This window comes from Ranitomeya imitator, chromosome 7 (genome assembly GCF_032444005.1).
Source record: "Ranitomeya imitator isolate aRanImi1 chromosome 7, aRanImi1.pri, whole genome shotgun sequence".
NCBI classification, from domain to species: Eukaryota; Metazoa; Chordata; class Amphibia; order Anura; family Dendrobatidae; genus Ranitomeya; species Ranitomeya imitator.
The window spans coordinates 77,654,839-77,676,521 of NC_091288.1; positions in this window are offsets into that span (position 1 = coordinate 77,654,839).

The window sequence follows — 21,683 nt, forward strand, 5'->3', positions numbered from 1 at the left end:
AAGAAACAATAGTAAGACGTATAGCACAATGAGGGTGTCACAAATGTCAATAAACAAATGAGCAATTGCTCACAAAGCCAGCAAAATTGCCTATTATGACCGCAGTATAAAATATAAAGGAGGAATAAATAAAAAGTGTGTGGCAGATGTATATTGTAAATAGAATGGAGAGACCGCACACTTACTTAGTTTAGATGTGACTGCTGTGGAGGTGCTGGCGCTGTCCTAGGAAATGTAGGAGCGGGATCACCAGCGGCCCGGGTATCCAGAAATGAAGAGTCCAAAAAGGCAGCGTGGGGCGGCAGAGACACCTGTTGGTATGGGGAGCATCCTCCCTGGTGAGTGCACAGCCACCGCGCGCCTGGAGCGCCGCTGACCGCCACACGTGAGCCGGAAGAGAGCCGCTGCAAAGAGCGGTGAGAAAGGGGGCCTGGTCTGGGTGACGTCACCAAAACAGGAAGGTAAGGAGCAAAGGACGGGTGCCGCACAGGACCAAAATTGCCTACGCGTTTCGGAGGTCTCCGGACCTTCTTCGTAAAGGGCTAAAGGTCCCGGCAGTCTCATGCTCCTTATAAAGCCCCTGATACTCACAAACCGCGCCTCCATTTGGAACACTATAGTACTAATGAGAAACTACCTAGATATAAATAAAAAGAGTAATTGGGTGATTGAATTTGTGAATGAAAGTGCAATGTGCAGAATATAAGCAAGGTGTGCCCCTAACTAAAATAACCTTTATTAAATTATATATAAAAACACATAAAAAACGGGGACTTAGTTAAAAAACATACAAGGACCACCCTACATATTGGGAGATAAATAAGAGAGATAAAATCATATAATATATAATAATATATGGTAAATAATATAGTATATAAAATACGCCCCATACAAAACTGGGGGGACCCAATAAACATGGGGGCGGGAGTGGGGGAGGGGGAAGGGGAAAAGGAGACAGTAGGGGGAAAGGTAAAGGTAAAAATGCTAAATAAAGAGGGAGCTATTAAAAGACGCATTCATTCAAACATTATAAACCAAGATTTAACCCTCTCCTTTGATTATACGTACCCATTATTTGTTTCTATATCTAGTTAGCACGGTGTCCTAATCGATTTACACTTCTTCAAATTACATAACATGTTATAACATCATCAAGCAGTCATTGTGAATTAAATTTTTTAATTCTTATGTATTTTTTTTTCTTAAAAACTTAAATAACAATATTTTAAACATATGGCATAATGTTACAATCACATTTGACTGAAAAAATATAAAACATAACATCAAAATATCCTTTGTACAAATTTAAGGCACTCACTGTGTCACAAAAGAAAACCTGCAACTGATGGTAGGTTGGGGGTGGGGAAGGCGGTGGTCCAGATTGGGTGGTTTGGCTATGTTGCTGGACAACCTCAGTGTCACCATGTGTGCTGGCAGACAGACCTGGATTCTGTTGGATCCTGCCAGGATCCAGTTGTGGTAGGGATAATTTTGAAAATGTTGGGGGTTGTCCTGAGTGTAGGGCTGCCCAATGTGACTGTATCCCCCAATATGGCCATGTCGCCCATACCCATGTTGTGGCCAGCCTACAACATTGGGTATGTTCAAGTGGCCATAATGGGCATGTGCACCATGGCCCATATATTGGACCTGTTCAGGCACATTTGTTCTGATTGCTGACTGAGGCAGAGGTGTTGGCATCCGTGCAAGTGGAGGAGTAGTGGGAGGAGGATGAGAGGCTGATTCACCCTGCACTTGTTGGCTTCCCAGCATATGTATTTGATTCTTATTTGAAAGCTGCCACCTTTCTAAGAAATTAAATACAGTGCTGGGATTATTTGGTGGGGTGCCGGCGTCCAGGACTATTTGCATAGACCCTCTGGTACGCAGCCTCTACTCACGGGGAATAGCCCTGAGATGCCGTGCCAGACTGCATCCTTAAGCCTCCTCTCCATCATCATGAGCAGCTGTGGACAAATAATCTAAAACACCTCTGTTCACCTGCCTCCTTGTGCCAAAAGCTGCTACTTCTCTCCTTCTCGGGGCTCGCCGTGGGATGGCTGAAGCCTGGGGAGAGGCATCCAAAGGCATGGTGGGGCTGCTACTGATGCCCTGTTCATCTGGATGTGCTGCCTGGCTTGCAGATTCCGGTGGTGGTGGTGGTGGTGATCTTGGTGGTGGTGGTGATGGCACTTGGGTGCATCTTGAAAGTGATGAAGAAGGACCAGCCTGTTCAGCAACATCACCCACTGGATCTATTTGCACCTCGGAGTTGGAAGCCATATCCTTCTCTGTAAGGTTTGATTCGGTGCTATATTTATAATAAAATAAAAAATAAACATTCCTAGTTGACACCAAAATAAAATCTAACCTTTATAAAGCCATGCACTTACGGTCTCAGAGCCATCACCGGAGCTAAGAAATTCAGGCGGTCGAAGAAGAGGTATTTCCTCTTGGTGGTTGCATCCGATCCACTCCAGGCCTGCAGCTGTCTCTCCCTCCTATATGAGTCCCTACAGCTGCGCCAATGCCTTGTCACATCATTCACTACAATGTAACACAGAACACAAGTGTTTTAACCACAAATATGGATATGTTCTGAGCATAAAAACATTTACTTTGCATTCAATATAAAAATTATAGTTTTTTTTTAACGGCTCCAGAAAAAACCCCAAACGTATTAACGATATCAGCGCAAAAAAGGACCTTCATCAGAACATACTTGAAATGAAAATTACTAAAATGATGAGTTTTTGAAGTATGGGTAAGGACATCTATTATTACTTAAGACCAAAGCATTCACCTATATACTGGCTAAGATATGGGCAAAACATCAACAAGAAAAGCAACACATTTGTTGTGTGCTAAATTTTGTAATTACTGCATTCAAAAATTAATGGTGACAACATACATGGATCTATAAATTATACTGTGTACAGATTACCACATAATAATGTGGTGTATTACTTTTAAATGGTTTAGCTGAATAGGAGGGCACATTTTTCAAATCCAATATAATATACTAGATGGCAGCCCGATTCTAAAGAATCGGGAGTCTAGAATCCATATATACTTTATTTATTCAAATGTAAGAATAATACAATTAATAAATAATAGTGAGAAAGAACAAAAATAATAGGCAGTATATGGAGAAAACACCAAACAAAAGTTCAAAATTGGTGTGAAAATGTCACTGAACCACTTCACAACTAAATATATATAGTTTTGGTAAATGGTATTATCATTTTTTTGACGAAATTCGGCAGGAGCTTGAAGAGCAACGTCACTGGGCCCGCCTCCACGCAGGAGAAACTTGCTGTGAGGTAAAAATTCAAAAATCACACCAAAATGGCGGGCGGAGTGTGTCACAGTACGGCACGTTTCTGATTGGTCGCTCGCAGCAGGCGGCAACCAATCAGACACTGGACACTGTTGACGTCACTTATCTCCGGACATTAGCTCCGGACATTAGCTCCGGACATTAGCTCCGGACAAAGCCACGGAAGTTGGCACAAATTGCAGGAAGTAGTATTCTAGGCAATTATATATTTGATGAATATTGTACATTTAAGTTTGCTGAAACATTGTAAAATTTAAATTTGCACATTTTGACATTATTTTACTTACTAATTCTCTCCTGGTCCATCCGAGCTCTGACTGCATATCCTGGGAACATAAACCTATAAGCTACTAGGAGCATATTGCCCCCAAACAGAAACACATACCAACAACAAATTCATCTAAAACATATAAATTTTATTAGAACAGAGTGACAACAAAAAACGTATGCAAAAATCAACACATAAGTAAAAGAGGTGAGATGACTCAAGAGGAACACACCAGAATAAGGGCCACTAACACATATCTCAATAAATAAATGCGGGTACACTACCAGGGCTAAAGGCCTAATGTGGGGGTGTGTACATGCACCGGGATGGGCTGTACATAAAAAGCACAGTGTACCCTATGCTGAAACAGCTATAAAAATCCCCGCACCTATTGCAACCTGCCCATAAAGTGCAAAAGTACTGGCTCAATGTAGCCAAACCACGGGTCCAGTGACACGCTTACCCATATGTGTGCAGTCCCCTCTCTGGGGTGTCCTCCGGATAGCCCCGACGCGCGTTTCGCGTATTGCAGGTTTCCTCGGGGGGCCGTGTGGGCACTGAGTACCAGGGGGGTTTTTAAGTCATGTTCACAGCTGCTGCTGATTGGCGTCCAGTGACGCGGCGCATGTGGGCGGAGCTACCCGCCGGGACCGCATCTCTTCTGGCTCTCCCAGCGGTGCGCAGACAGGGAGAAAAACTCTGCGCGTCGCTGTATAAGGATGCCATAGGAGGCGCGGCCCGGCCTGGAGTCCACCGCGCATGCGCACTACCGGAGCGGCCATTTTGGATCAGGGAACACAGTGTGGGCAACAAGACAATACAAAAGCAATCATAATACAAACACATTGTGACCTAAATAGACATAATTTAAACCGGAATGCGATACAAATGTACATAGATGCTTCACAAAGGCCATAGCAGGGTATCTTCTTCCAGGATTGCGATTTTATGGCAACCGCCAAAATCTTTATGCATATTTTCTGATGTACTTCATAAAATACGGCCATAACTGTCAGCAGATTTTTGTGATGGAGCTCCAACAGATATCCCAGCAGCAGAAAGGTCCATAGAATGTAGATAATCATGCGGATTCACCGCCCATTAGATATACACATAGTGTGACAAACTAAAAAAATAACAAAAAAGAACTTTTGATTAAAAACACACTCAATAAAATCATAAAAGAGAACAGAGAATAAAGAGATAGTACACGACCGCCCATTATCTATAGAAAAGGAACAAAAGAGAGCTGCTCGTTAAGGCCATTTGGAGCCATAGTTCCAAGGGACACTATCCATCGGCACTCTATCTGTGCCAGAGTGCGTTTCAGGTCACCACCTCTGCTACCGGAGTGGACCCTATCTATGCCCCGTACCTTGAACGAACTAGGATTACAATCATGATGTGACCTAAAATGTCTCGGAATGGTCTTGAGTTCCGAGACATTAGGTGCATCCCTTGCCGAAATAATATCCCTAACGTGTTCCCGGACCCTGACACGGAGCTCGCGAGAGGTAAGACCAATATAAATTAGGTCACAAGCACAGGTGGCATAGTACACTACATATGCCGTGCTGCACGATATGTAGCTTGTGATGCGGTACTCCCTACCTCCCCCCGCTGCCGAAAAAGTGGTGGCTCTGATCATGTTCCTGCATGCTTTGCAGGACCCACAGGGGAAAAATCCCCACCTCTGTGGTCCTGCTCCAAAAATTCTAGAAGGGGCCGGAACATAATGGCTCCTTACAAGTTGGTCTCTAAGGCTCCGACCCCTTCTTGCTGTGAGAAGGGGGCGGTCGGGCAGAATTCTACTCAAGGTGGGTTCAGTTTTTAATACCGGCCAATGTTTTTGTAAAATCCCCCGAATATCATCCCACCTGTTGTTATATGTGGAAATAAATCTTAACGGTTGGTCCCTCCTGGTGGCATCCGGTCTCGAGGTCCCACAGAGCAAACGATCACTGGGAGAACTCCTAGCACGCAAATACCCCTTCTTAATCGTCCTCCTGCTATAGCCCCGATCCTGGAACCGATTGGCAAGGTCCCGAGCCCGGTCCTCAAAGACCACATCCGTAGAGCAAATCCTCTTCATTCTTAAAAACTGGCCCACCGGAATAGCCCGTATAGTTGACCTTGTATGTGCTGATGTCGAATGTAAAAGGGCGTTGATCTACGTCTCCTTACGGAACACGTCGGTCTGAATAGACCCATCCGCACATTTAATAATCCTGATGTCCAAAAAGTCAATGTCATCCAGGGCTATTCTGTGTGTAAGCCGGATGTTGCGATTGTTCTGATTTAGCCCCCGGATGAAGTCCAGAAGGGCGGGCCCGGGACCTTGCCAAATCAAAAAAACATCATCGATATAGCGGTACCAGCACTGCACATGGGACGAGGCGCATGCACCCTCCCCAAAAACCTCCCTCTCCCACAAACCGAGAAAGAGGTTAGCGTACGAGGGCGCACACGCCGCGCCCATGGCAGTGCCCCGCTTCTGTAAAAAATATCGATCCTTAAATAAAAAGAAATTATGTGTTAATACAAAATGTAATAATTCCAGGACCAGGGCCCGCATGAGAGGATCAAGATTGCTCATACCCAGGAAAACTCAACCGCCTCCAACCCATCATCATGTTTGATGCTGGTGTAGAGCGATTCCACATCTATTGTAGCAAAAAGCATGTCAGGTTCCAGAATCAAGCCATCCAGTTTCCTCAGGACGTCCGTAGTGTCCCTGACATAGGAGGGGAGCGACTCAACCAAAGGGTGCAAATAATATTCAATAAATTTACAAACGGGGTCGCATAGCCCTCCTATGCCAGAGACAATCGGACGCCCAGGAGGTTCAACCGGATCTTTATGCACCTTCGGCAGCAGGTAGAAGGTAGGGATCACCAGATATTCAACAAAAAGGCCCTCAAAAACTTTCTTAGAAATAATACCCCGTGTCAGGGCCCGGTCCAGGATCTCGAACAACGTCTTCGAGAAACCGGACAGCGGATTAGAAGGCAAGGGCTGATATGATCCCTGATCTTTTAACTGACGAAAGGCCTCCCTCTCATACTTAACTGTCGGCCAGACGACCACGTTCCCCCCCTTATCCGCCGGTTTTAACACGACGTCATACATGGACCTGAGTTCTTTTAAGGCCCTGCGTTGTGCTGGTGTCAAATTATCACCCCTTCTATCACTTGGGATTTTCTTAAAATCCTCCAACACAAGTTTATTGAATATATCAATTTGAGGACAGAGTGAAAAGGGGGGAAACGTGGTGCATCTTGGCGCGACAGAAGCAGGGAAGGTACCTGTGGCCGGTGGCTCTGTTTCTCCTGCAAGTTCCTCCAAGGCAATCAGTGCTTCTTGTTCAAGTGTCGTATCCGGATTAAAAATATCCATTGGTTTTGAATGTAATTTCCGTAGCATAACCTTTCTCAGGAACAACTGAGTATCTTTCATTAGAGTTGAGCGACCTTGACCTTTTTAGAGTCGAGCCGGGTTTCGCGAAACCCGACTATCTCAAAAGTCGGGTCGAGTGAAATCGGCCGATTATGACGTAAAGTCGGGATCGACCGAAACACGAAACCCAATGCAAGTCAATGGGGCAGCATAGTCGGCAGTGAGTGGGGGCCAGGAAAACACCTAGAGTGCCCATTTTAATGTCAAAACCATCCATTCTTCTTAATGAAGCTTGTCAAGCATAATTTACCTTATAATAATTGGAAGGCATTTGAAATTGGGGGTCATTTGGCTAAAGTTGTGGTGGGTAGGGCTGGTTCAAGTAATTAGTGGGCCCAGGAAATCTGGACCACGTCACGGCAGTGGAGCAGGGAGAGGTAAGTATTTCAACTTTGCAAGTGCTGTGAACCTGAGCAAGCAGGGGGGGCCCACTCGTTGGCATTGGCACTGGCACAGGGCCCCTCAAAGTACAGCGGTGTGTTTGCACGGCGGGGGCGCCTCCCACCGGCAGCAACACTTTTGCGTACCATGAGAGGCCCTGTGCCAGTGACGTCGCCAACTAGTATTCCTCCCCCCACCTGATGAAGGAACCTGCACTTTCATCTGCACCTTCCTGTTTGTCCCCGTGTAAGGTGGTATGGTATGCGGGAAGGGGGACCTGACTTTCAGCAGGGTCACAATCTTGCAGTGTAGCGTGCACGGGAAATGTTGCGTTATGGGTAGTGTTGAGCGATACCTTCCGATATCGGAAAGTATCGGTATCGGATAGGATCGGCCGATATTCAAAAAATATCGGATATCGCCGATACCGATACCCGATCCCAATGCAAGTCAATGGGACCAAAATATCGGAATTAAAATAAACCCTTTCTTGCCTTGTAGGTTCATTCTACATGAAGGAAAACAACTAAGAATAATGTAGGATGTATTGTGGGAGGTGGCGGAGACATTAAAGGCAATGAGGTTTAGCCCAATCAAATAGAATAGCATGTTTTTTTTTTTTTTAAGACGTTCGGAGTGAAAAAGATATTGAGTATGTAATTTTTTTTTTATTTTGTCAGATATTGATGTTTCACTATTCCACGCCCTTCCCCTTCTTTTTTTTTCTTTTTTTTTTTTACTTTTCCCACACTTTCATCTTCATCATCATCAGCATCTTTGACATCAACTTCTTCTTCACCTTATTCATCTTCTTCTTCATCTTCTACCTATTTTTTTTTTTTATTACATTCTTCATATTCATTTTATTCAACTATTATTATTCTTCCTATTCTACATATTCTTTTTATTCCACTGTTATTATTCTTCCTATTCTACTTCTTCATCATATTCTCATTTGTGACAGGCATTCCCGTAGTTGTTATCTATAAAAGTTGGAAGATTACACCTTCCGTTCTGCCAGTCACAAAAGTTACATTTGTCCGCGTTCAGTTTGGCCTGCAGCATCAGGCTTTATCCAGGGGCACCACGAGGAGGAACGGACTCACTCCCATACACTGCTTAGTCTTCTTCTGCATATAATTTAGATAATATCTTTTGCTCTGATATTAAGTCTTATGCTTAATGTTCTTCTGCTCTTTGTTCTGCAGCCTCTTGTTCTTCTGCTTCTCGGTCTTCCATGTCGTCGTCTCCAGGGTCGTCGTCTCCAGTGTCGTCATCTCCGCCGTCGTCGTCTCAGCCGTCGTCGTCTCCGCCGTCGTCGTCGTTGTCATCGGGGTGGTCTTCCGGGTCGTCGTCATCGTCATCGGGGTGGTTTTCCTGGGTCGTCGACTTTAGGGTCTTCAACTTGGAAATGTAGCAGAAGGTACAAGAAGGCTGAGAAAATGCCAAGAACCAGCTGATGGAACTGGAACTCGGATGGCTACCCGAAGGTTCAAGAGCCTATGGAACTACCGAGGACCAGCTGACATTACTGGATCCCGGTTACTAAGCAGGAGGTACCCATGCTAAAAAGCACTACCAAGGACCGCCTGACGTTGGCGGAACTCGGATACCCAGAAGGAGGCACCTAAGCCAAAGGCTCTGCCCGGAACCAGCTGACGGTACTGGAACCAGGATGGGGAGCAGAAGGTACAAGAGCAAAAGACACTGCCGAGAACCAGCTGACGGTACTGGAACCCGGATGGGTAGCCGAAGGTCCAAGAGCCAATGGAACTACCGAGGACCAGCTGACGTTACTGGAACCCGGTTACTAAGCAGGAGGTACCCGTGCCCGAAAGCACTACCAAGGACCACCTGACGTTGGTGGAACTTGGATACCCAGAAGGAGGCACCTAAGCCAAAGGCTCTGCCCGGAACCAGCTGACGGTACTGGAACCAGGATGGGGAGCAGAAGGTACAAGAGCAAAAGACACTGCCGAGAACCAGCTGACGGTGCTGGAACCAGGTGGTGGACCTGAAGGTCCACAGGAGAGGAGAGAACAGCTAGGCCGCGAGGCAGCCGCAGTTACCGAACCCCAACAGTCCTACAGGGGGAGCTGGGCCTACTGGCACTACAGAACCAGCCTTGACTACCAGTTCACGCAGCCCACATAGGAAGCTCCTAAACTGGAGGCACCCTGGAGTTGGCTAACCCGACCGCACCACGACGGGGCAAGCATAGGCGTTTCAGTGAGCTTGACACAACCCGGAAACAGCTGGCGGTGCTGAAACCAGGCTTGGCACGAGGGAGTACCTGTGACAAGAACACTGCCGAGCACCAGCTGGCGGTGCTGGAACCCAGATGCGTTGCCCCAGTGTGCAAGAGCCAATGGCACGACCGAGGACCAGCTGGCGGTGCTGGAACCCGGTTACTAAGCTGTAGGTGCCCGCGCTTAAAAGCACTACCAAGGACCGCCTGACGTTGGCGGAACTCGGATACCCAGGAGGAGGCACCTAAGCCAAAGGCTCGGCCTGGAACCAGCTGACGGTGCTGGAACCAGGTGGTGGACCTGAAGGTCCACAGGAGAGGAGAGAACAGCTAGGCCGCGAGGCAGCCGCAGTTACCGAACCCCAACAGTCCTACAGGGGGAGCTGGGCCTACTGGCACTACAGAACCAGCCTTGACTGCCAGTTCACGCAGCCCACATAGGAAGCTCCTAAACTGGAGGCACCCTGGAGTTGGCTAACCCGACCGCACCACGATGGGGCAAGCATAGGCGTCTCAGTGAGCTTGACACAACCCGGAAACAGCTGGCGGTGCTGAAACCAGGCTTGGCACGAGGGAGTACCTGTGTCAAGAACACTGCCGAGAACCAGCTGGCGGTGCTGGAACCCAGATGCGTTGCCCCAGTGTGCAAGAGCCAATGGCACGACCGAGGACCAGCTGGCGGTGCTGGAACCCGGTTACTAAGCTGTAGGTGCCCGCGCTTAAAAGCACTACCAAGGACCGCCTGAGGTTGGCGGAACTCGGATACCCAGGAGGAGGCACCTAAGCCAAAGGCTCGGCCCGGAACCAGCTGACGGTGCTGGAACCAGGTGGTGGACCCCAAGGCCCACAGGAGAGGAGAGAACAGCTAGGCCGCGAGGCAGCCGCAGTTACCGAACCCCAACAGTCCTACAGGGGGAGCTGGGCCTACTGGCACTACAGAACCAGCCTTGACTGCCAGTTCACGCAGCCCACATAGGAAGCTCCTAAACTGGAGGCACCCTGGAGTTGGCTAACCCGACCGCACCACGACGGGGCAAGCATAGGCGTCTCAGTGAGCTTGACACAACCCGGAAACAGCTGACGGTGCTGAAACCAGGCTTGGCACGAGGGAGTACCTGTGACAAGAACACTGCCGAGAACCAGCTGGCGGTGCTGGAACCCAGATGCGTTGCCCCAGTGTGCAAGAGCCAATGGCACGACCGAGGACCAGCTGGCGGTGCTGGAACCCGGTTACTAAGCTGTAGGTGCCCGCGCTTAAAAGCACTACCAAGGACCGCCTGACGTTGGCGGAACTCGGATACCCAGGAGGAGGCACCTAAGCCAAAGGCTCGGCCTGGAACAAGCTGACGGTGCTGGAACCAGGTGGTGGACCCCAAGGCCCACAGGAGAGGAGAGAACAGCTAGGCCGCGAGGCAGCCGCAGTTACCGAACCCCAACAGTCCTACAGGGGGAGCTGGGCCTACTGGCACTACAGAACCAGCCTTGACTGCCAGTTCACGCAGCCCACATAGGAAGCTCCTAAACTGGAGGCACCCTGGAGTTGGCTAACTCGACCGCACCACGACGGGGCAAGCATAGGCGTCTCAGTGAGCTTGACACAACCCGGAAACAGCTGGCGGTGCTGAAACCAGGCTTGGCACGAGGGAGTACCTGTGTCAAGAACACTGCCGAGAACCAGCTGGCGGTGCTGGAACCCAGATGCGTTGCCCCAGTGTGCAAGAGCCAATGGTACGACCGAGGACCAGCTGGCGGTGCTGGAACCCGGTTACTAAGCTGTAGGTGCCCGCGCTTAAAAGCACTACCAAGGACTGCCTGACGTTGGCGGAACTCGGATACCCAGGAGGAGGCACCTAAGCCAAAGGCTCGGCCCGGAACCAGCTGACGGTGCTGGAACCAGGTGGTGGACCCCAAGGCCCACAGGAGAGGAGAGAACAGCTAGGCCGCGAGGCAGCCGCAGTTACCGAACCCCAACAGTCCTACAGGGGGAGCTGGGCCTACTGGCACTACAGAACCAGCCTTGACTACCAGTTCACGCAGCCCACATAGGAAGCTCCTACACTGGAGGCACCCTGGAGTTGGCTAACCCGACCGCACCACGACGGGGCAAGCATAGGCGTCTCAGTGAGCTTGACACAACCCGGAAACAGCTGACGGTGCTGAAACCAGGCTTGGCACGAGGGAGTACCTGTGACAAGAACACTGCCGAGAACCAGCTGGCGGTGCTGGAACCCAGATGCGTTGCCCCAGTGTGCAAGAGCCAATGGCACGACCGAGGACCAGCTGGCGGTGCTGGAACCCGGTTACTAAGCTGTAGGTGCCCGCGCTTAAAAGCACTACCAAGGACCGCCTGACGTTGGCGGAACTCGGATACCCAGGAGGAGGCACCTAAGCCAAAGGCTCGGCCCGGAACCAGCTGACGGTGCTGGAACCAGGTGGTGGACCCCAAGGCCCACAGGAGAGGAGAGAACAGCTAGGCCGCGAGGCAGCCGCAGTTACCGAACCCCAACAGTCCTACAGGGGGAGCTGGGCCTACTGGCACTACAGAACCAGCCTTGACTGCCAGTTCACGCAGCCCACATAGGAAGCTCCTAAACTGGAGGCACCCTGGAGTTGGCTAACCCGACCGCACCACAACGGGGCAAGCATAGGCGTCTCAGTGAGCTTGACACAACCCGGAAACAGCTGGCGGTGCTGAAACCAGGCTTGGCACGAGGGAGTACCTGTGTCAAGAACACTGCCGAGAACCAGCTGGCGGTGCTGGAACCCAGATGCGTTGCCCCAGTGTGCAAGAGCCAATGGCACGACCGAGGACCAGCTGGCGGTGCTGGAACCCGGTTACTAAGCTGTAGGTGCCCGCGCTTAAAAGCACTACCAAGGACCGCCTGACGTTGGCGGAACTCGGATACCCAGGAGGAGGCACCTAAGCCAAAGGCTCGGCCCGGAACCAGCTGACGGTGCTGGAACCAGGTGGTGGACCCCAAGGCCCACAGGAGAGGAGAGAACAGCTAGGCCGCAAGGCAGCCGCAGTTACCGAACCCCAACAGTCCTACAGGGGGAGCTGGGCCTACTGGCACTACAGAACCAGCCTTGACTACCAGTTCACGCAGCCCACATAGGAAGCTCCTAAACTGGAGGCACCCTGGAGTTGGCTAACCCGACCGCACCACGACGGGGCAAGCATAGGCGTCTCAGTGAGCTTGACACAACCCGGAAACAGCTGACGGTGCTGAAACCAGGCTTGGCACGAGGGAGTACCTGTGACAAGAACACTGCCGAGAACCAGCTGGCGGTGCTGGAACCCAGATGCGTTGCCCCAGTGTGCAAGAGCCAATGGCACGACCGAGGACCAGCTGGCGGTGCTGGAACCCGGTTACTAAGCTGTAGGTGCCCGCGCTTAAAAGCACTACCAAGGACCGCCTGACGTTGGCGGAACTCGGATACCCAGGAGGAGGCACCTAAGCCAAAGGCTCGGCCCGGAACCAGCTGACGGTGCTGGAACCAGGTGGTGGACCCCAAGGCCCACAGGAGAGGAGAGAACAGCTAGGCCGCGAGGCAGCCGCAGTTACCGAACCCCAACAGTCCTACAGGGGGAGCTGGGCCTACTGGCACTACAGAACCAGCCTTGACTACCAGTTCACGCAGCCCACATAGGAAGCTCCTAAACTGGAGGCACCCTGGAGTTGGCTAACCCGACCGCACCACGATGGGGCAAGCATAGGCGTCTCAGTGAGCTTGACACAACCCGGAAACAGCTGGCGGTGCTGAAACCAGGCTTGGCACGAGGGAGTACCTGTGTCAAGAACACTGCCGAGAATCAGCTGGCGGTGCTGGAACCCAGATGCGTTGCCCCAGTGTGCAAGAGCCAATGGCACGACCGAGGACCAGCTGGCGGTGCTGGAACCCGGTTACTAAGCTGTAGGTGCCCGCGCTTAAAAGCACTACCAAGGACCGCCTGACGTTGGCGGAACTCGGATACCCAGGAGGAGGCACCTAAGCCAAAGGCTCGGCCCGGAACCAGCTGACGGTGCTGGAACCAGGTGGTGGACCCCAAGGCCCACAGGAGAGGAGAGAACAGCTAGGCCGCGAGGCAGCCGCAGTTACCGAACCCCAACAGTCCTACAGGGGGAGCTGGGCCTACTGGCACTACAGAACCAGCCTTGACTACCAGTTCACGCAGCCCACATAGGAAGCTCCTAAACTGGAGGCACCCTGGAGTTGGCTAACCCGACCGCACCACGACGGGGCAAGCATAGGCGTCTCAGTGAGCTTGACACAACCCGGAAACAGCTGACGGTGCCGAAACCAGGCTTGGCACGAGGGAGTACCGGTGACAAGAACATTGCCGAGAACCAGCTGGCGGTGCTGGAACCCAGATGCGTTGCCTATTAAAGATTGTCTTCCTAGAGCCCCAACTAGTGGTGTTGGAGCTAAGGGTAAGCAGGGGGAGCAGAGTGTAGGCCGAAGCCTGCACTGGAGGCAGCTTTGTGTCTGCGTTGCGTTTGCAGGACACTTTGCCGGCTACACAGTGGGGGAACAGCTGGCGTTGCTGAACCCCACTAACACAATGGCGTGTGTTTTTCTCTGTGCAGCTAGCACTTGCGGTCAAAAACTAGCGATGTTAGAGCCCGTGTTGAAGCAGGAGGAGGAGTAGAGGAGCAGAGTGTAGGCCGAAGCCTATTTGAACCAATTTCAAAGGAAACCTTTAACCCCCCCTCAGGTGTTACAAAGTACAAGAGACACACCTTGTGCAGTATTAATGCTGCACAAGTGAAAGGTTGCTCTATTAATTTGTCTACTTGCACACGCTGAATGAAAGACGTACACAATTTAGCCCATTCTACAGTCAAACTGTAGTGGATGCGTGACTTGGCTTTTTAAGGAGACGCAGCACAGGTGTCCCAAATAACGCCTTGGTGCTTGGCGCAGCTTCCTGAGCGTTGTTATTTGCTGTACAGGAGTCTGCGCTCTTGTGTTATCCCTTGGCAATGCCCTGTTAGAGCTGCCCGTCTTATGACCTCATTTCATGTTGGCCGGTGCGGTTAACGATGGCCATAAATCCCAGACCCACAGTGCCTTTTCATAAAGTCACACTGCGGTGCTGTGATTCGTGGCCTTGAGCAGTAAATATTTTGGCCGCTCACACACGTCCTTACACCTGCTTCAGACTGGGCGGCCTCTGCTGATCCCTTCTCGCATGCCGCGGCCATGAGGCTGCACAGTCTGAAGAAGGCGGAAGGAGATGAGTTAAGACAGGTGAAGATATGCACTGCTCGTGCCCATCAATCACACCCTCGCAGTCAAAATAAGACAACGAGGAGCATTGTTTCAGGCAGGGCGGACGCACAGGCGCAACAAGCCAACCAATGATGTCAGAAGACGGGAAGCGCTACCAAGGGGGGTGCTGCGTATCATTAGAAAGGAAAGTCACACCTCAGGGACAGTGGAATGGTCTCAATGAAACACATTTTGTACGTTTTGAGTTCCACGTGGGCAAGGACAAAAAGTCAGCCACCTTGTACAAATGCAGCAGTACTGCTGTACAAGGTGGCTGTTATACATAGAAACACCTGGGGGTGGGGGCAGGCTCCCTTCAATTTCAGTTCATGTGCCTACGTGGCGTTTGCAGGACACGTTGCCAGCTACACAGCAGGGGAACAGCTGGTGGTGCTGAACCCCACTAACACATTGGCTGGTGTTTTTCTCTGTGCAGCTAGCATGTCCGGGCAGAAACTGGCGTTGTTTGAGCCCAGGGTCAGCAGGAGGAGGAGAGGAGCAAAGTGTAGGCCGAAGCCTGCACTGGTGGCAGCTTTTGGTCGGTTGTGCCAGCGTGGCTTGTGCTGGACACGATGCCGACTACACAGCAGGGGAACAGCTGGCGGTGCTGAACCCCACTAACACATTGACTGGTGTTTTTCTCTGTGCAGCTAGCATGTCCGGGCAGAAACTGGCGGTGTTTGAGCCCGGGGTCAGCAGGAGGAGGAGAGGAGCAGAGTGTAGGCCGAAGCCTGCACTGGTGGCAGCTTTTGGTCGGTTGTGCCAGCGTGGCTTGTGCTGGACACGATGCCAACTACACAGCAGGGGAACAGCTGGCGGTGCTGAACCCCACGAACACATTGACTGGTGTTTTTCTCTGTGCAGCTAGCAGTTCCGGGCAGAAACTAGCGGTGTTTGAGCCCAGGGTCAGCAGGAGGAGTAGAGGAGCAGAGTGTAGGCCGAAGCCTAGTTGAACCAATTTCAAAGGTTACCTTTAACCCCCCCCTCAGGTGTTGCAAGGTACAAGAGCCACACCTTGAACAGCATTAATGATGCACAAGTCAAAGGTTGCTCTATTTAATTTTGCTCCTTGCACACGCTGAATTAAACACGTACACTATTTAGCCCATTATACTGTCAAACAGTAGTGGAGGCGTAACTAGTCTACTAGTCTTTTTAAGGAGTCGCAGCACAGGTGTACAAATTTACACCTAGGTGCTGTGTGCAGATTCCTTACCGTTGTTATTTGCAGTACAGGAAACTGCACTCTTGTGTTATCCCTTGGCAATATCCTGTTAGTGCAGGCCGTCTCATGACCTTATTTCATGTTGGCCGGTGCGGTTAACGATGGCCATAAATCCCAGACCCATAGTGGCTTTTCCTAAAGTCACACTGCGGTGCTGGGATTCGTGGCCTTGTGCAGTAAATATGTTCGCCGCTCACACATGTCCTTACACCTGCTTCAGACTGGGCGGCCTCAGCTGATCCCTTATCGCATGCCGCGGCCATGAGGCCGCACAGTCAGAAGAAGGCGGAAGGAGGGGAGTGAAGACAGGGGAACATATGCACTGCTCGTGCCCATCAATCACACCCTCGCAGTCAAAATATATGAGACAACGGGGGGCGTTGTGTCGGGCAGGGGGGACGCACAGGCACAGCCAGCCAACCAATGATGTCAGGAGACGGGCAGCGCTAACAATGGGGGTGCTGCGTGTCATTAAAAAGGAAAGTCACACCTCAGGGACATTGTAATGGTCTGTAATGAGACACATTTTGTACTTGTTGAGTTCCACGTGTGCAAGGAGAAAAAGTCAGCCACCTTGTACAAATGCAGCAGTACTGCTGTACAAGGTGGCTGTTATACATAGAAACACCTGGGGGGGTGGGGGGCAGGCTCCCTTCAATTTCAGTTCATGTGCCTGCGTGGCGTTTGCAGGACACGTTGCCAGCTACACAGCAGGGGAACAGCTGGCGGTGCTGAACCCCACTAACACATTGGCTGGTGTTTTTCTCTGTGCAGCTAGCATGTCTGGGCAGAAACTGGCGTTGTTTGAGCCCAGGGTCAGCAGGAGGAGGAGAGGAGCAAAGTGTAGGCCGAAGCCTGCACTGGTGGCAGCTTTTGGTCAGTTGTGCCAGCGTGGCTTGTGCTGGACACGATGCCGACTACACAGCAGGGGAACAGCTGGCGGTGCTGAACCCCACTAACACATTGGCTGGTGTTTTTCTCTGTGCAGCTAGCATGTCCGGGCAGAAACTGGCGTTGTTTGAGCCCAGGGTCAGCAGGAGGAGGAGAGGAGCAAAGTGTAGGCCGAAGCCTGCACTGGTGGCAGCTTTTGGTCAGTTGTGCCAGCGTGGCTTGTGCTGGACACGATGCCGACTACACAGCAGGGGAACAGCTGGCGGTGCTGAACCCCACTAACACATTGGCTGGTGTTTTTCTCTGTGCAGCTAGCATGTCCGGGCAGAAACTGGCGTTGTTTGAGCCCAGGGTCAGCAGGAGGAGTAGAGGAGCAGAGTGTAGGCCGAAGCCTAGTTGAACCAATTTCAAAGGTTACCTTTAACCCCCCCCCTCAGGTGTTGCAAGGTACAAGAGCCACACCTTGAACAGCATTAATGATGCACAAGTCAAAGGTTGCTCTATTTAATTTTGCTCCTTGCACACGCTGAATAAAACACGTACACTATTTAGCCCATTATACTGTCAAACAGTAGTGGAGGCGTGACTACTAGTCTTTTTAAGGAGATGCAGCACAGGTGTCAAAATTTACACCTAGCTGCTGTGCGCAGATTCCTGAGCGTTGTTATTTGCTGTACAGGAGTCTGCGCTATTGGGATCCCTTGGCCATGCGCTGTGAGCGCTTCCTGTCTTCTGACCTCATTTAATGTCGGCCGTTACGGTTAGCGATGGACATGAATCCCAGACCCACAGTGTGTTTTCAAAAAATCACACTGCGTTGCTGGGATTCGTGGCCTTGTTCAGTAAATATGTTTGACGCTCACACATGTCCTTACACCTGCTTCAGACTGGGCGGCCTCATCTGATCCCTTATCGCCTGCCGCGGCCATGAGGACACCCAGTCTGAAGAAGGCGGAAGGAGATGAGTGAACACAGGCAAACATATGCACTGCACATGCCCATCAATCACACCCTCGCTGTTCAAAAAAATAAGACACCGAGGGGCGTTGTTTCGAGCAGGGCAGACGCACAGGCGCAGCCAGCTAACCAATGATGTCAAAAGACGGGCAGCGCTAACAAGGGTGGTGCTGCGTATCATTAGAAAGGAAAGTCACACCTCAGGGACAGTGGAATGGTCTCAATGAGACACATTTTGTACGTGTTGAGTTCCACGTGGGCAAGGAGAAAAAGTCAGCCACCTTGTACAAATGCAGCAGTACTGCTGTACAAGGTGGCTGTTTTACATAGAAACACCTGGGGGTGGGGGGCAGGCTCCCTTCAATTTCAGTTCATGTGCCTGCGTGGCGTTTGCAGGTCACGTTGCAAGCTACACAGCAGGGGAACAGCTGGCGGTGCTGAACCCCACTGACACATTGACTGGTGTTTTTCTCTGTGCAGCTCGCATGTCCGGGCAAAAACTGGCGGTGTTAGAGCCCAGGGTCAGCAGGAGGAGGAGAGGAGCAATGTGTAGGCCGAAGCCTGCACTGGTGGCAGCTTTTGGTCAGTTGTGCCAGCGTGGCTTGTGCTGGACACGATGCCGGCTACACAGCGGGGGAACAGCTGGCGGTGCTGAACCCCACTAACACATTGGCTGGTGTTTTTCTCTGTGCAGCTAGCACTTCCGGGCAGAAACTGGCGGTGTTTGAGCCCAGGGTCAGCAGGAGGAGGAGAGGAGCAGAGTGTAGGCCGAAGCCTGCACTGGTGGCAGCTTTTGGTCAGTTGTGCCAGCGTGGCTTGTGCTGGACACGATGCCGACTACACAGCAGGGGAACAGCTGGCGGTGCTGAACCTCACTAACACATTGACTGGTGTTTTTCTCTGTGCAGCTAGCAGTTCCGGGCAAAAACTAGCGGTGTTTGAGCCCAGGGTCAGCAGGAGAGGAGCAGAGTGTAGGCCGAAGCCTAGTTGAACCAATTTCAAAGGTTACCTTTAACCCCCCTCAGGTGTTGCAAGGTACAAGAGCCACACCTTGTGCAGCATTAATGCTGCACAAGTAATAGGTTGCTCTATTTGTTTTTCTCCTTGCACACGCTGACTAAAACACGTACACTATTTAGCCCATTATACTGTCAAACAGTTGTGGAGGCGTGACTTGTCTTTTTAAGGAGACGCAGCACAGGTGTCAAAATTTGCACCTAGGTACTGGGCGCAGATTCCTGAGCGTTGTTATTTGCTGTACAGGAGTCTGCGCTATTGTGATCCCTTGGCCATGCGCTGTGAGCGCTTCCTGTCTTCTGACCTCATTTCATTTCGGCCGTTGCGGTTAGCGATGGACATGAATCCCAGACCCACAGTGTGTTTTCAAAAAATCACACTGCGTGGCTGTGATTCGTGGCCTTGTGCAGTAAATAGGTTTGCCGCTTACACATGTCCTTACACCTGCTCCAGACTGGGCGGCCTCAGCTGATCCCTTATCGCCTACCACGGCCATGAGGCCGCACAGTCTGAAGAAGGCGGAAGGAGATGAGTTAAGACAGGCGAACATATGCACTGCTCGTGCCCATAAACCACACCCTCGCTGACAAAATAAATATGACAACGAGGGGCGTTGTTTCTAGCAGGGCGGATGCACAGGCGCAGCCAGCTAACCATGATGACAAAAGACGGGAAACGCTACCAAGGGGGGTGCTGCGTATCATTAGAAAGGAAAGTCACACCTCAGGGACAGTGGAATGGTCTCAATGAGACACATTTTGTACGTGTTGAGTTCCACGTGGGCAAGGAGAAAAGTCAGCCACCTTGTACAAATGCAGCAGTACTGCTGTACTAGGTGGCTGTTATACATAGAAACACCTGGGGGGGTGGGGCCAGGTTCCCTTTAATTTCAGTTCATGTGCCTGCGTGGCGTTTGCAGGTCACGTTGCCGGCTACACAGCAGGGGAACAGCTGGCGTTGCTGAACCCCACTAACACATTGGCTGGTGTTTTTCTCTGTGCAGCTAGCACTTCCGGGCAAAAAACTAGCGGTGTTTGAGCCCAGGGTCAGCAGGAGGAGGAGAGGAGCAGAGTGTAGGCCGAAGCCTGCACTGGTGGCAGCTTTTGTTCTGTTGTGCCAGCGTGGCTTGTGCTGGACACGTTGTCGACTACACAGCAGGGGAACAGCTGGCGGTGCTGAACCCCACTAACACATTGGCTGGTGTTTTTCTCTGTGCAGCTAGCACTTCCGGGCAGAAACTGGCGGTGTTTGAGCCCAGGGTCAGCAGGAGGAGGAGAGGAGCAGAGTGTAGGCCGAAGCCTGCACTGGTGGCAGCTTTTGGTCAGTTGTGCCAGCGTGGCTTGTGCTGGACACGATGCCGACTACACAGCAGGGGAACAGCTGGCGGTGCTGAACCTCACTAACACATTGACTGGTGTTTTTCTCTGTGCAGCTAGCAGTTCCGGGCAAAAACTAGCGGTGTTTGAGCCCAGGGTCAGCAGGAGAGGAGCAGAGTGTAGGCCGAAGCCTAGTTGAACCAATTTCAAAGGTTACCTTTAACCCCCCTCAGGTGTTGCAAGGTACAAGAGCCACACCTTGTGCAGCATTAATGCTGCACAAGTAAAAGGTTGCTCTATTTGTTTTGCTCCTTGCACACGCTGACTAAAACACGTACACTATTTAGCCCATTATACTGTCAAACAGTTGTGGAGGCGTGACTTGTCTTTTTAAGGAGACGCAGCACAGGTGTCAAAATTTGCACCTAGGTACTTGGCGCAGATTTCTGAGCGTTGTTATTTGCTGTACAGGAGTCTGCGCTATTGTGATCCCTTGGCCATGCGCTGTGAGCGCTTCCTGTCTTCTGACCTCATTTCATTTCGGCCATTGCGGTTAGCGATGGACATCAATCCCAGACCCACAGTGTGTTTTCAAAAAATCACACTGCGTGGCTGTGATTCGTGGCCTTGTGCAGTAAATAGGTTTGCCGCTTACACATGTCCTTACACCTGCTCCAGACTGGGCGGCCTCAGCTGATCCCTTATCGCCTACCACGGCCAGGAGGCCGCACAGTCTGAAGAAGGTGGAAGGAGATGAGTTAAGACAGGCGAACATATGCACTGCTCGTGCCCATAAACCACACCCTCGCTGACAAAATAAATATGACAACGAGGGGCGTTGTTTGTAGCAGGGCGGATGCACAGGCGCAGCCAGCTAACCATGATGACAAAAGACGGGAAACGCTACCAAGGGGGGTGCTGCGTATCATTAGAAAGGAAAGTCACACCTCAGGGACAGTGGAATGGTCTCAATGAGACACATTTTGTACGTGTTGAGTTCCACGTGGGCAAGGAGAAAAAGTCAGCCACCTTGTACAAATGCAGCAGTACTGCTGTACTAGGTGGCTGTTATACATAGAAACACCTGGGGGGGTGGGGCCAGGTTCCCTTTAATTTCAGTTCATGTGCCTGCGTGGCGTTTGCAGGTCACGTTGCTGGCTACACAGCAGGGGAACAGCTGGCGTTGCTGAACCCCACTAACACATTGGCTGGTGTTTTTCTCTGTGCAGCTAGCACTTCCGGGCAAAAAACTAGCGGTGTTTGAGCCCAGGGTCAGCAGGAGGAGGAGAGGAGCAGAGTGTAGGCCGAAG